The following is a 16,675-nucleotide window of genomic DNA, read 5'->3' as shown; positions in this document are numbered from 1 at the left end:
TAAAATGTCCGTCCATCCATCCTTGTTTGTCGGATACAATTACAATTGTTTGACCTTTGATTTACAGTATATGGGGCTTAAAACACCCCAAATCTTTATGACCATTTGTCTTTATTTCTACACAGGATTGCTATAGTAATCGGTCCTCCATTTGTTAACTGGCATAAAATATCTAACGTTATAGACAAGCACGAACATTAAGCCACATTCAAAAGAGCTGAGGTTTTTGTCCAGTCTATTGAAACACCTAACAGTCAGGTCTCAGTCATGTTGGACAGAAAACGAATAGCGAACATCAGAGAAAATAGACATCTACTAATATCAGTGGGCGAGGCAGTTGTATGTATTAAGCATAATCTTATATACAAAAAGCTTTTCAATTCCACACCTTTGGTCCAATATCAACAAAATTTCACATATCACATTTTGCCAGGAAAAGGCAGTTGACTACTTGGGAACCCAAAGTTTTGACCTGGGTTTACTGGAGTGGTGGGGTCATTCCTTTTTAATATGATGACTTTTAAGGACAATGTAGTTTCTCAAATTTTGAGCCCTGAAATAAATTTAATTCATTTAGATGGTGTTTCTTAAGATGTACCCTCCGAAAAACAATGTATAGAAGTTAGTTGGTTCTGTCTTAAAATTACTTGCCCAAGCAATGCTAGTGTGCCAATCCTAGAGAGAGAAAGAGAAGTTAGGAGCACACGCTGATTCAGCTCATTGCCGCACCCACCACATGACAAGCCCATCTCAGGATCTCAGATTAAGACCTGACTGCAGCCATGTATAAAATAAATTTCATTTTTTCAGTTGGTTAATCCTGCACATATATCTATTTTAACTTTTTCAGAAGAAACTCTTAAAAGTATGGAAATATATAACATATACTGAAGGTTAATAAAACGGCTAATTTAAAAAACGTCAATTTTTCTGTTTAAAAAAAAAACAAAAAAAAGCATCTGGTAGGCCTGCTATGTCCCTGTAAGAGCATAATGGAAATTTAACTTGCATGTGCTAATCAACAGGCATCACATCAGTACTCTCAGGCACTATCATTAGGGAATAGAAATACCTTACCCTGTAATTGGTCACCAAGGTCTGCTGTAAATTACTGCTAAGATGGGTAGGAAATGGGGTTCTGATATCAGTGAAGAGCGATATTTCCTCTTATTAATTAATTAATTTCTTTATTTTAGTTTCTGGTCTGGTCTTGCAGTGGCTGCCCTCTTTGGTTTCTTGTTTGGTGAGATAGATTGAAGGATAGTGTGTGTAGGGGCGGTCTCTTTTATACTTTCATATATAAAATCAGTTGCGATTGTTTTCGTTCTTATTTTTATTAATCTCAATAAAATTGACCCTATATATTAACTGAATATACACATATAGTACTGTATATAGGATATAATGTGTCTATAGGTTACTCATAAGCCATTCCCAAACCTAAAAACAAACACAGGGACAACAACAGGAATTTATCAGCACAAGAGAGAGAAAGTAGTCACACCAATGGAGTAACAAAATACAACCAAAAGGATAAAACATTAAATACCCATGGTCTTAGGGCCTGTGAATACAGAGGTTTTCCCTGACTACCCAGTTTGGTAGTTAGTCCAGTTACCCGCTACAGCCACTCCATTCTGCTTACCTTCTTGTTCTCTTCCATTCTGGCATTATTTCCATAAGAGTTGAGCCCTTGTACAACATTCACCTCCCATCTAAGAGCTAACTAACCCTCTGTCCAGAACAGGGATTTGTGGTTCAGCAAATCTATCACTTTTGCATAACCTATAATAAGTAAATCCAGGGTACATGGTTATCATTTAAAACTATGGTGTTGTTAGTGTTGTTCTAATGACTTCAAGTACTTCAAGCACCAGAGAAAACTACTAGGGATAACCAGACTGACTGTCCTCCTCAGTACTATATATATATATATATATATATATATATATATATATATATATTATATATCCATCCATCCATTTTCCAACCCGCTGAATCTGAACACAGGGTCATGGGTGCCAAGGTGGGTGCCAAGGTGCCAACCCACCACAGGACACACTGAAACACACCCACACACCAAGGCCAATTTAGAATCGCCAATCCACCTAACCAGCATGTCTTTGGACTGTGGGAGGAAACTGGAGCGCCCAGAGAAAACCCACGCAGACACAGGGAGAAAAAAAAAAAACACAATACCCAACAAAAATAGGCTTTGGGCACAAGTACAGTAAACAAGAGGATTTTCCCAGGAATCGTTTCCCACGGCACCAACCCAATTACAGTCACAAGCACAGTGAAAAGCAAACAGCAATCTTTTCTCTTTGTCTTTCTTCTACTCTCTCTTTACATCACTGCCTTCTCTGCTCCTCCAGCAAGCTTCATCTCCTTCCTCCTTGACTCTGGCTCCCTGAATAGTGACAGGCACCTCCTTTTATGTAATCTCCGGGAGTACCTCTGGTGTCCCAAAAGTTTGGCCCAGGAGCACTACCAGGTAAGGCAGGAGCCCCATGAAGTATTGCTCGTTAGTTCCTGTAGCACCCCCTGGCTGTACCCACGGAACCCAACAGGGCTGAGCCAATTAGCTCCAGTTCCCATGATGCCGTGTGGGATTCTGAGGCAATACCCTGTGCATGCTGTCTCCCCCGTCCTTCACTCACTATATATATGTTGTTTCTTACATTATGCATCATGGTGAATTTTAGGTATCACTTTTTTTAAGGCTGTGAACAAAAAAGTTAGGATAACTTCTTAATCATTCAACCTTGAATTTTAGAAAAAAAATCAATAATTTTTGTGTGATGTATTTCTAAATAAACACAAATTTATTTATATTGATTACTTTAATCATTTAAAAAACTAAATACTTACAAAGGAAGAAATTGCACAGCTGCATTCCCAAGCAGATGTTAACAATTCAGATGCGCCTCACAAGAAAAAAAGAAAAAGATGTTGCTTTGAACAATTCAAATAAGCCCCATACGTGACCTTTCCCTTTTTTGAAGTGTTACATTACCCAGAAGCTAGAATGAATCTTAAATAAGTGTGGTCAAGAGCTAAATGACCAACTCTATTACTAACAGCATGCAGCCTGCCAATGTAGAGCAGAAGGGTGGCAGATCGAGGCGCAGATGGCGTCCTCACATGTTAGAGCCTTACATTGCGCTCCTTCATTAGTAGTCAGTCACTTTCTTCACTTACTGGCTGTAACACTTGTTTCATATTTCGTTACACTGCTGCTTCTATGATAGTCTTTCTGCTTGACCTGCATGTAAAATGCACCTTAGTACCGTCAGCCTAATGAGACAATCTAGTTTAATGATGGCATTGAACCTTTTGATTACTTTCTAGGGAGGCTGCTTCAGAGCTGTAAGATGAGTGAACTTTCTCTTGTCAGATGCTGTGCTTATTGCCCTTTCTACTTTGCCTTAGGGATCCCAATGATGGTATCACATTCAAGCATGTCATACACTACTTGGATGATTAGATTGCCAAAAATGTTTTATATAAAAAAGTGGCAGATACATGACCAGCCAAAAAAAGTGCTCAGACAGAAGATGATCATGAACACTAATAAGCTAAATACCACCACAGTGATTTAAATAGAATAATGCTAATTAGATGTAATGTTTTAGCATTTGAATATACTGTAATGAAGGTTTACACATGAGTACAAGCATGGAGTTAAAGTTCTAATTTCTTTTTTATTAAATACTAGCCAAAGTACCTGGCTGTATACAGTATTTATAAAATGGGTTAAAGTAAGAAAACAATTATTTATATGGTTTTAGATTTTGACCCTTTTTTCATTCATTCATTGCATCATTTAAACTACCTCTCTATTAATTTCTCTGCTCTCATGAGTTGTTTTTTTTTTTTTTTGGTTTATGATTGGGTTCCATAATTGTGGAACTCCTTAGTGGGTTGGAACCATGAATGCTATTTCTTTTATTTTCTGGTTTATTGAGGTTTCATAAATAGTTGTTTAATCCAACGCTAATAAACTGGATGGCTTGTTGAATAATTTAATCACTCCAACTTTCAGGGAAAACTTGGGGGTTGGTGTCAGGATTGGCACTCCAGCCTCTGTAAAAAATCTCACACTGTTCAGTGTGGTGATGAGTTGTCACCTGTTGCATGGCTGCACTCGGATCCCAGTGTGGGTGCTTCATCGTGTGGTGGGTGCATCAACTTGCTGTAACCAGTGCACGCTCCCAACCTCCTCCTCCTGATATGTCACATAAGCTGTGCAAATGTAACACTCTCTAGAACTTTTGAAAGTTCTTAAGCGCTATATGTTTTGCTAGGTTAACTGTAATATGTAAGCAAAATTTCAAGAACATCCACTCAGCTGCTTTGAAGTAATGCATGTTTTTTTAGGTGTTGGCCCTCCAGTTGTAACACCACAATGAAAATCTTGAAACTCCATGTTGTAAATTTTTTAATTGCATTATGCATCAAAATTTTTCATATAAAATTTTGTGAAACTTTTTATTGGTTCCCCATCATACCCAAATCATTTCCCCCGGAAGTCGTTGTTTGTAATTACTCACTGACATGGAATTTAGCCTTCACTACAAGTTGTGCCAAAGCTTGACAATATGCTAAATCAGTGGTTCTCAACCTGAGGGGCGGGCCCCCCTAGGGGAACGCGAAGTAACAAAAAAGGGGGCGCGAAAATGTGAAAAAAAGAGAACAAGAACTGAAAATATGAAAAAATACATCTATTGATACCAAAACAAATGAACTTAAACTATATTCTGATACTAGGAAAATTAATATAGAGTTAGATAAATGTTGATAAAAGTTAAGTAGGTATAATAAAATATGCATCTATGATATATCATTAATTAAAAAAAGAACAAACTGGTATTAGTGGGCTCCTTTAAAAAAATGTTAAGGGGGCATGATTGAAACTGTTATGAAAACTCGAGTCGCAAATACTTAAAGGTTGAGAAATGCTGTGCTAAATGTATTACTATTGGCTGAACCATTTTGTTGTGATATTGTGGTTTCATTTTGTTGTGATTACAGCCTTGCTTGTCAATGGAAATTTTGAAATGCCACACAGTCTGGATTTAAAGTTGGGTTAGCTTTATTATACACTAGCAAAATACCCGCGCTTCGCAGCGAAGAAGTAGTATGTTCAAGAAGTTATGAAAAAGAAAAGGAAACATTTTAAAAATAACGTAACATGATTGTCAATGTAATTGTTTTGTGACTGTTATGAGTGTTGCTGTCATCAAGGATTTGATTATTATTATTTCTTTCAATCAGGTTCGTATTTGGAGGATGTGTTGTGTTTAAGTTACATTCCGTGTTTGTCAACCGTTGTAAAGATAACAGGTTTCATTCATCGAAGTGTTCACTACCCAAATCGGTACTCGTGAATCTAACATGTTTAACAGGCATTCCCAGTATTAAGTTGTGGATTTGCCTGCGAATATTTAGTGGCAGCGTGTCTATGAACTTAATTTAAACTTAAGCTTTACACCTTGCTTTCCTATTGATATGTCTACAAAGGCTTGTTCAGATTCAGCGGGTTGTTCGTTTCTTACTGCATCAATAAACAGCTCGTCTTCCTCTTTATCTGAGACATCACACACTGCATGCACGGGTTTACCTTTCCCAGTCCTGCAAACTTTAGTGAAGTGGTTCAATTTACCACATTTTTTACACGGTCTTCCTTTAGCTGGACATTGACTTTTTCCACCTTGTGCTTTGTTTCCGCAGTAGCTGCACTTATGAATATGCTTGTATGCATCACTCGCTTCATATTCTTTTGCTGCCTTCTCAATTGTGTAATGCGTTTTTTGTTCAGCGCTCTTGCTTGATGTCTGCATACTGCGTTCACAGTCAGTTCATGTAAGCCGCTTGGAGTACATGCATCAAAGATTCTCAGCTGTGCTTGTGTTATCTCGTGCGATCTTGTGATGTCCACGGCTTTATTTAATGTTAGCTCAGACCCGGCACTTAAAAGTTTCTGTCGCACTTTTGCTGAGTTTGTGCCAAACACTATTCTATCCCTGACCATCTCATCTTCATTTGCATAAGCACAGTCCTTCACCAGCAATTTTAACTCCGTTACAAAGTGATCAAAAGTCTCGTTTATACCCTGCGTCTTCTCATTAAACTTGTATCTCGCGAATATCGTATTCGTCTTAGGCATGACAAACGCCTCAAAACGGTCATAATAAGTTTTCAGTACCTTGGCTTCCTCCTGGGTGATAGTCCATGTGTTAAAAATGTCTCTCCCTTTTTACCCAGTCCACAGGAGCAGGTAGCTGCATTTCTCACTCTCGTCTTTGCCTTTTAGCGGGCCAGAAAACATCAGCTCCACGTGCTGTCGGAACTGTTTCCATTCTCCCGGCAGGTTAAGAGGATCCCAGTCAATTCGTGGTGAGGGAACTCCAACAAAATCCATGACTGTCCTCTATTCTGACACCATCTCTTGTTTTTGCAAAATGTGAAAAATGAAATGATGGCGAGACTTTCTTTCAAAGTATGCAGGAGAACTTTATTTATTACAGCTCTTACATTCACGGCATCCATGCTCTAAATTAACTTCCATAATAGTAACCTTGAGGTCCCTATTTCTGGTGCCTTCCTGATGACATAGGTGCCTAAACCATGCCTGATAATAATAAATTTCAATGAAATATAAATATTACAGTGATCACCTCGATAGATGTCTCACCACCCAAATCGTTACTCGTGAATCTAAGATGTTTAACAGGCATTCTCGGTATTAACTTTTTGTTTGGCCTGCGAATATTTAGCGGCAGTGTGTCTATTGGATTGCTGCTGACGGACGGCCTATATGGGCAGGCACTCAATTACATGGGAGGTGTGGGTATGGGGGACACAAAATAGGCAGGCAGCCAACTACGAGGGAGGCGTGGTGATGGAGGATGCAACTCCGCCTCACACGGTGACCGAGCTGCAGGCTATGGCCATATATATGTACGTAAGTAGGATTCAGTTATGACCGTTACACGTAGAAGTTCGAAATGAAACCTGATTAACTTTTATAAGTAAGCTGTAAGGAATGAGCCTGTCAAATTTCAGCCTTCTACCTACATGGGAAGTTGGAGAATTAGTGATGAGTGAGTGAGTGAGTAAGTGAGTCAGTCAGTAAGGGCTTTGCCTTTTATTAGTATAGATGCAGAATTTCCTTAAGATTTACTGATTGACCATTTTGGAAAATTGGACAGTTTTTGGGGTTTCTACCTCATTACATCCCTCCTTCACAATTAAATTACTGAAACACCACATATATGCAAAATTTTGTGAAAATCAGTTAACCATATTTGTGTGATTGGCAAACAAACTAACAGATGAACAAACAGACAACATGCAGTCTGAGTGTAGAAATGATACCTGTAGGGTCCAAAAAAGTTAAATAGCATCAAATGAAGCAGTAAAATTCAAATAGACGGACAAAGGACATTGCAGTTTTATTTATTGTATTAAACGTACTGTAGGAGTGTTTGGTATGAAGGGTTTCTATCTAACAAGAGGATATCAGGGTAAGAGAGTCATCGGCATAGCATGGAGCAGTTGCAGGTTCTACCACTGAAAGTCTGAAAAATATCTACACTGATAAAATGAATCAGACTATTTAGTGCACATTACTTTAAATGTGCTACTCTTACTGCTATCGAGACTGTGCTGCTGAGTTTACCACTATATGTTTAAATTTAGCGATTTCTGAAATACTGAGACAGATTATCTCAGGCTATAGAAGAAATAAGTTGATCACCCGAACATTTACCTCTAGAGTATTCCACATTGGTTTAGACCTCAATAAACGTATTTTGTAGTTTTCAGACATTTGCTCCAAACCGATGCCATTCCTGAAATTTTTGGAATGGCAAAAGCACCTTCAGTGACAAATTTCCACTTCAGTGAATCTTTCATTATTTGGACCTCTTCTTTGTTTCTATTTCATTAGATTAGGCTTAGAGTGTTTTCTTTGAAAAGAACCGAATTATTAAACTACCCACCAGGTTTACCAAGAGGAATAATTTGTATAGCAACTGGGTCAAGATTACCCCCTCCAATTACAATATTATCCTATGAAGTACACAGAATTCGATCAAAATCGGAGAAACTTGTAAGGACAAAGTTGAGAGGAAGTAGAGCCTAACTGATAAGGCTATTTTTTCGATTTCATATACTTTATTAATTGCTGATGGGAGATTGTCTTTTTGCATGACTTTTTTTTTGGGGGTCAGAGTGCAGGGTTAGCTATTGTACAGCATCACTGGAAAATTTTTCAGGTTAAGGAACTTGCTCAAGGGCCTGATAGAGTAGGAGATCCCTTCTGGCAGTAACAGGATTTGAACCTGAAACCTTTCAGATACCAGCACAGATCATTAGCCACAGAGCCACCATTACAAGTAGTTTCATCCATCCATCCATTGTCTAACCCGCTGAATCCGAACACAGGGTCATGGGGGTCTGCTGGAGCCAATCCCAGCCAACACAAGGCACAAGGAAAATGAAAACATTAACATTGCAAATCTAAGAAATTGTTAATTATTTGCAATTACAGACAACACATGCCGTGAGATTTTTTTTGAGCAAAACAAGGTTCAAGTCAGGATGATGCCCTGTTTTTACACATTTTATATTTAGAATTACCAGATGATCCCATAATCAAAACAGGACAGAGGAAGAACTGGCAGGCAGACAGAGGGGTTATTTCTCATTTGGGTGTCAGATGGATGCGGATGATGATTGGTTGGCTTTTAATGGTTGTAATATTGGGTATGTTTCTTCATGCCGGTCCCAAGCCAAAATAAATGGGAAGGGTTACGTTAGGAAGGGCATCTGGTGTAAAATTTTGTCAAATCAATATGCAGACAACAATATAAATTTCCATACTGGATCGGTCCCCGGTTTAACAATGACCGCCACTGGTAATGTTAGCCAACAGGGTGCTGGCGGAAATTGGCCTACTGTTGGCCGAGGAAGAGGAAGGAGAAGAAGAGGGGTGAGACGTTTCCGGAGGCAGGAGGAAAGGAGGAAGGTAAAGAGAGTGGAACTGAGGGTAGGAACTTTGAATGTTGGCAGTATGACTGGTAAGGGGAGAGAGTTAGCCGATATGATGGAGAGAAGAAAGGTTGATATATTGTGCGTGTGACTAAATGGAAGAGGAGTAAGGCCAAGTTAATTTGAGGTAGATTCAAATTGTTCTATCATGGTGTGGAGTGGAGGAGAAATGGAGTAGGGGTTATTCTGAAGGAACAGTATGTCAAGAGTGTTTTGAAGGTGAAAAGAGTGTCAAGCAGAGTAATGATTATGAAGCTGGAAACTGGAGGTGTGATGATGAATGTTGTTAGTGCATATGCATCGCAAGTTGGGTGTGCAATGGGTGAGAGAGAAGATTTTTGGAGTGAGTTGGATGAAGTGATGAACAGCATACCCAAGGGACAGAAAGTGGTGATTGGAGCAGATTTCAATGGGCATGTTGGTGATGGGAACAGTGGAGACAAGGAGGTGATGGGTAGGTATGGTGTCAAGGAGAGAAATGAAGAAGGTCAGAGGATAGTGGATTTTGCCAAAAGGATGGACATGGCTGTGGTGAATAAGTATTTTAAGAAGAGGGAGGAGCACAGGATGACGTACAAGAGTGGAGGAAGATGTCAACAGGTAGATTACATCCTATGCAGAAGAGTCAATCTGAAGGAGATTGAAGACTACAAAGTGGTGGCAGGGGAAAGTGTAGTTAAGCAGCATAGGATGGTGATCTGTAGAATGATGTTGGAGGTCAAGAAGAGGAACAGAGTGAGGGCAGAGCCAAGGATCAAGTGGTGGAAGTTGAAAAAGGAAGACTGCAAGGTTGAGTTCAGGGAGGAGGTGATACAGGCACTGGATGGCAGTGAAGAGTTACCAGACAGCTGGGAAACTACAGCAGATGTAGTAAGGGTGACAGCAAGAAGGGTGCTTGGCATGACATCTGGAAAGAGGAAGGAGGAAAAGGAAACCAGGTGGTGGAATGAGGAAATACAATATACAAAGGAAGATGATGACAAAGAAGAAGTGGAATAGTCAGAAAGATGGAGAAAGTAGACAAGAGTACAAGGAGATAAGGCGCAAGGTGAAGAGAGAGGTGGAAGGCTAAAGAAAAAGTGTATGATGAGTTGTATGAGAGGTTGGACACTAAGGAGGGAGAAAAGGACCTGTACCGATTAGCTAGACAGAGGGACCGAGCTGGGAAAGATGTGCAGCAGGTTAAGGTGATAAAGGATAAAGATGGAAACATACTTACAAGCGAGGAGAGTGTATTGAGCAGATGGAAAGAGTACTTCGAGAGTCTGATGAATGAAGAGAACGAGAGAGAGAAGAGGTTGGATGATGTGGAGATAGTGAATCAGGAAGTGTAATGGATTAGCAAGGAGGAAGTAAGGACAGCTATGAAGAGGATAAAAAATGGAAAGGCCGTTGGTCCAGATGACATACCTGTTGAAGCATGGAGGTGTTTAGGAGAGATGGCAGTGGAATTTTTAACCAGATTGTTTAAAGGAATCTTGGAAAGTGAGAGGATGCCTGAGGAGTGAAGAAGAAGTGTACTGGTGCCGATATTTAAGAATAAGGGGGATGTGCAGGACTGCAGTAACTACAGGGGAATAAAATTGATGAGCCACAGCATGAAGTTATGGGAAGGAGTAGTGGAAGCTCGGTTAAGAAGTGAGGTGATGATTAGTGAGCAGCAGTATGGTTTCATGCCAAGAAAGAGCATCTGAGATGCAATGTTTGCTCTGAGGATGTTGATGGAGAAGTTTAAAGAAGGCCAGAAGGAGTTGCATTGCATCTTTGTGGACCTGGAGAAAGCATATGACAGGGTGCCTCGAGAGGAGCTGTGGTATTGTATGAGGAAGTCGGGAGTGAAAGAGAAGTATGTAAGAGTTGTACAGGATATATATGAGGGAAGTGTGACAGTGGTGAGGTCTGCGGTAGGAGTGACAGATACATTCAAGTTGGAGGTGGGATTACATCAGGGATTGGCTCTGAGACCTTTCTTATTTACAATGGTGATGGACAGGTTGATAGATGAGATTAGACAAGAGTCCCTGAGGACTATGATGTTTGCTGATGACATTGTGATCTGTAGCAATAGTAGGGAGCAGGTTGATGAGACCCTGGAGAGGTGGAGATATGCTCTAGAGAGGAGAGGAATGAAGGTCAGTAGGAACAAGACAGAATACATGTGTGTAAATGAGAGGTAGGTCAGTGGAATGGTGAGGATACAAGGAGTAGAGTTGGCAAAGGTGGATGAGTTTAAATACTTGGGATCAATAGTACAGAGTAATAGGGATTGTGGAAGAGAGGTGAAGAAGAGAGTGCAGGCAGGATGGAATTGGTGGAGAAGAGTGTCAGGAGTAATTTGTGACAGACAGGTATCAGCAAGAGTGAAAGGGAAGGTATACAAGACGGTAGTGAGACCAGCTATGTTATATGGGTTGGAGACGGTGGCACTGACCAGAAAGTAGGAGACAGAGTTGGAGGTGGCAGAATTAAAGATGCTAAGATTTGCTCCTAACGGGAGCAGCTGAAAGAAGAAGATTATTGGGTGGAGTGAGTGGGCTTCACTAGATTTGTATTAGTTGGTCTACTATCACAGACCTTAAGCTGAAGACACATACACATACACTAAAACACTGACAGTGTGTATTGTCTGCACAGCCTACCACTCCTTCAGTGCTTCTTAGAGTGACTTGCTAGTATGGAACACAATGGAGGGTTGTGCTCCTTTTTATTTACTGCCAATTACCAACTGCAAATTACTCCCTCCAATCCTGCTTATTATTTTAGGTATCCCTTAGGTATCCCTTTTCAGCCATTGAAGTGACAGTATTCACATTTCAGGAGCCCTGAAATTAATTTTTTCCTTAATTACTCAAGATGTCTATACAAAATATAAAAGTTTAATGCAAATTAGTATTTATTAGCAAAAACAAAAATAAAAAGTAATAGCACCAAAAATGAAGAATAGCAACATCTCCCATAGTCAAAAGTCTTCACAAGTGAAAGCTGAGGAGTACTGCCTATAACTGATTTATCTGTCCAAGCAACAGAGAAAGCATTTTCAGGTGGCTTGACTTAATTCAGAAGTCAGCATGGTGGACAGTCACCATGGAACAAGGTCTCATAACATGATGTTATTTCCAGGTAATCGGCTGGTTGCTCTGAAGATGGAGAGCCCAGTGTGTAAGCTTTAGTCATGAAAGTTTGTGTTAAACAGCTTATCTTGTCAAGAGCGTTTGTCTGTACTGCATCCACTTCCTTAGTGATAGATGCCTTCCATGTGGTCTTCGAATTAGAAAAGGAGTGATCATTTGAATATCGAATTATAGTGCAAGTTATACACTGAAACAAAAATATATATAAACTTAAACAAAATGCATATACTATACTGTTTCCAATTTAATTGTCAATATTCTATTGTTACACCTTGTGGGACCTTCTGCAGCTCATCATAATACAGAAAATAAGCTCATGCAGGTCTGTGAAGGGGAAACAATTTTAACACACATTGGGCTTGTTGAGTGAAACTGATTTAATGAAAGGAAAAAGAATAGTATTCTGTATACCATTATATTCTCTGTGTAAAAAAGGACAGACCCGACTATACTCCCTTAGAAGGCTGGCGTCTTTCAACATCTGCAATAAGATGCTGCAGATGTTCTATCAGATGGTTGTGGTGAGCGCCCTCTTCTATGCGGTGGTGTGCTGGGGAGGCAGCATAAAGAAGAGGGACGCCTCACGCCTGGACAAACTGGTGAGGAATGCAGGCTCTATTGTAGGCACAGAGCTGGACAGTTTAACATCTGTAGCAGAGCGACGGGCACTGAGCAGGCTCCGGTCAATCATGGAGAATCCACTGCATCCACTGAACAGTGTCATCTCCAGGCAGAGAAGCAACTTCAGTGACAGACTGCTGTCACTATCCTGCTCCACTGACAGACTGAGGAGATTGTTCCTCCCCCACACTATGCGGCTCTTCAATTCCACCTGGTGGGATAAACGTTAACATTATACAAAGTTATTGTTTGTTATACCTGCATTTTTATCACTCTTTAATTTAATATTCTTTATTATATTTTTATTTATCTTTTTATTTAATGTTCTTTATGTATGCTGCTGCTGGATTATGTGAATTTCTCCTTGGGATTAATAAAGTATCTATCTATCTATCTATCTATCTATCTATCTATCTATCTATCTATCTATCTATCTATCTATCTATCTATATTCAGCTCTAATTCTTGCATATACTAATATTGTGCTTCTTCAAATCTGTTTTTGAAATGGGGTGTGTTTTAATTTTTACATTGCCTTTAATTAGAAGCAATATGGTACTTGTATAAAGTAATAATATCACATGGCCCTTGCTCCAAGTATGAAACATTTGTGAGTAAGGATTCGGATTTGTAGGTAAACAGTTCACTATTCCATCACAGTTCACTGATGTTTATCTTAGCAACTTCCACCAAAAAAAAAACAATTCACTGTGGTTTTCTACAAAATGCTGACAGCGGCACAATGACTCATCCATGTTATTAACTTTTTTGATATTTATTGAATTCTCTGCTATAATGTTTTTATTAGAATGTACAGCCTATATCTTTTACCTATTTTAATGTTGCCTAAACATATAAGTTTACAGAACAAGGTCCTTCATGGCTTCTAAAATCTTATATGTTACACCATTATTGCATTTTAGGCAATATGTTTCTTACATAACCCACTCACCACAAAATCTAAACCAAACTCTATCAGCCGTATTACTGACAGCTGTACTTTAATTTCCAGAAGCAGAATTTTAAAATGTTCTTTCTTGGCTGGAGATACAGCACTTATCATTGTGGTTCTTAACTTTTGTTTTTCAGACACAACACAGCAAAAATTGAAGATAACATCCAGTATGTCACACTTAAGAGTCATTAAAAGTAATTAACTTGTCACTGTAACAGTATAATAGGTATATACTTATATTATATAATTACATAATTATATTATAACAGTATAATTTAATAGTATAATACTGCACAAGCTGATGGTGCAGTAGGAGATGATCACAAAAGGCCTTTGAATGCTGTCTACTGAACTAATTTCCCAAAAGGACAGTAATAAGTTTGAAATGATGCACATTGAATATATTTATATCTATTATTCTTTTAATTAAAATTCAATTTAAGAGACACTGGATTACTTCTTTGGAAATTCACAAATTATATTATTCTCTTGAACTCTCTTGTTTTTTTTTCTGTATTATATCTTTGTTGTTTACTCACTCAGTGGAATCAAGAAAGGGATATGGAGTTGGGGAATGCTGAAGGAAATATACTGCTCTGGACTATATTATTTATGCTGTCATTCACATATGCATTAGCGACACCTTCAGGGCTCTGTTGATTGGAGTGATTCCATCCCAGAGAGATAACAGGGATTCCCAATATCATTGATATTGTAGAGGTGGTGAACCAGCTGAGGTTAGGGAAGGCTGCAGGGATCTGTGGTATCCGGGATGAACTTCTCCTGGCTGGTGGTTAAGCTATCCTCCTGGCATTGCAAGCAATCTTTGCTTCCATCTGGGAGACAGGCATTATAAAAACTTACTGGAAAACTTGTTGTCCCTGTCTGGAAAGGGAGGGTTGATCACCTGCTCGCAGTTCCTGTTAAAATCCTTGCTATTGTCATCCTCAGTAGGATCCATGATCACTTGCTCATCCTTCAGCATCTGGAATAGTTTGGTTTTATGCCTAAGAAGACTACCATTGACTGCATCCTGGCACTGATGGTTCTGATCAAGCACTAATGTGAAATTTGGCAGCCTTTTTCAATTTTCTTAAAGCTTTCAACTCAGTTGATCAAGCTGGCCTGTGGGACATACTTCATGGGATACCTCCACAGTTGGATATCAGGACTATACACTGTTATTGTGAGTGCTGTGCAGAGTGGAGATAGAACCTCTGCCTTTTACTCAGTTGATTCTGAGTTTTGTCAGGGGTGTGTTCTTGCTCCTACTCTGTTCAGTGCTTGCATGGATTTCATGTTGGGCAGGTACAGAGGTGCAGTAGCTGTGAGGAATCTGTTGGTGAAGAGAGATTCACTGATCTTGACTTTTCCGAGGATACTGTGATCTTTGCAGAGTCAATGTATGCTCTAATCAGGGCTTTCGAGGATTCTGAGTGTCTGGGCTTGCAAGTGCCCTGGATAAAAACCAAGATCCAGGCCTTTAATAACCTCTTGGGCACAGCCTTCAGTAGTGTGTCTGTCTGTGGAGAGAGTGTTGACTGCGTCGAAAGGTTTACTTACCTCGGCAGACACATTTATGTCTCTGGTGACTCTTCCTATGAAGTCAGTACATGGATTGGGAGAACATGGGGATTACAAGGTCGCTGGAAAGGGGTGTGTGGAACTCCCAATATCTTTGCAAAGGGACAAAGGTGTTTAGAGTCCTGATGCTCTGTGTTTTGCTATATGGTTGGAAGACATGGACGCTATCCAGTGACCTGAGGTGAAGACTGGACTCCTTCTGTACTGTGTATCTTTGGAGAATCCTTGGATACCACTGGTTTGACTTTGTCATGTAGTGGGTGCAGCAATGCACTGTAATAGTGCATGCTTCTCAGCCTGAACTGACTGACCCCAAGGAGAGAGAGGGTGCTGTCGCTAACTACCTCTTTCTTTTACCCCTACAGTCCAGATGGACCCGGCTCAGAGGACACAGCTTCCACCATGCTGCGATAGTCCCAGACCAGCTGGGCACATAGACATAAAACAGTGGCCATCACTAGCTGACCAACGACTAAAGGAACACAAGCTTTCAGAATATTAACAACAACCTCCATCTTTGTTTAGGTTTATGAGTGTTCTCCTTTCATTCAAAAAAGTTTCAAATAGATGGGTGAGCTGAGGTGATGATTCAGGACTTCAGCCCGTATCTGTCTGTCCTTCCAACAATGTACATCAGTATTTCTTTTTGATTCTTTCAAAATTCATTATTAATTTAATGAATTGACCTTTTGAGTCTTTTCTGGAATTCCTTGAATTACTGCCCTTCTTGGTCAGTTTTATTCTGTTGATGGAAGTAGGACTTATCCTTCCTGCTATGTAGGCATCCTTAAGGTAAGAATGCCCTTAGTGCCACTATTAGGCACAATTGCTTTTCGCTACCCACCACATGCTGTCCCACTTTTATTTTATTACATTAGGTCAGAATATGCAAATTAAAATTATCAGGCCTAGAGTGGTACCTTCTTCTCATGTATGTGTTGTTTTGTTCTATAAATACTCTGGCCTTATTGCCATATCCAAAAACCAAGAATGTTAGGTTGATAATCAACTGTAAACTTAGTGTGCTCCATAGTAGTCCTTGCACTCAGTGCCATTGGGACAGTCTTTCATTTCCTGCAACCCTGAACCAGAATCAGCAGATATGAAAACAAATAAATGGATTAACCATCTGTCCCCTCAGATTTTGGTCAACTTCTGCCTATCCATTGAGAGTAATCTAACTAATTAAATCACGACACCTGCACCTTCTGTGACCAGGAGGTTCTTCAATAGGTGATGAAAACTACCTGATGGATTGGATGGATGAAAACTATTAGTTAAACAAATAAACCTGATAGATTGAATGGTCTCCTCTCATTTGTCAAAT

Source organism: Polypterus senegalus, chromosome 15, assembly GCF_016835505.1.
Source record: "Polypterus senegalus isolate Bchr_013 chromosome 15, ASM1683550v1, whole genome shotgun sequence".
NCBI classification, from domain to species: Eukaryota; Metazoa; Chordata; class Cladistia; order Polypteriformes; family Polypteridae; genus Polypterus; species Polypterus senegalus.
This window is presented reverse-complemented; position numbering follows the sequence as displayed.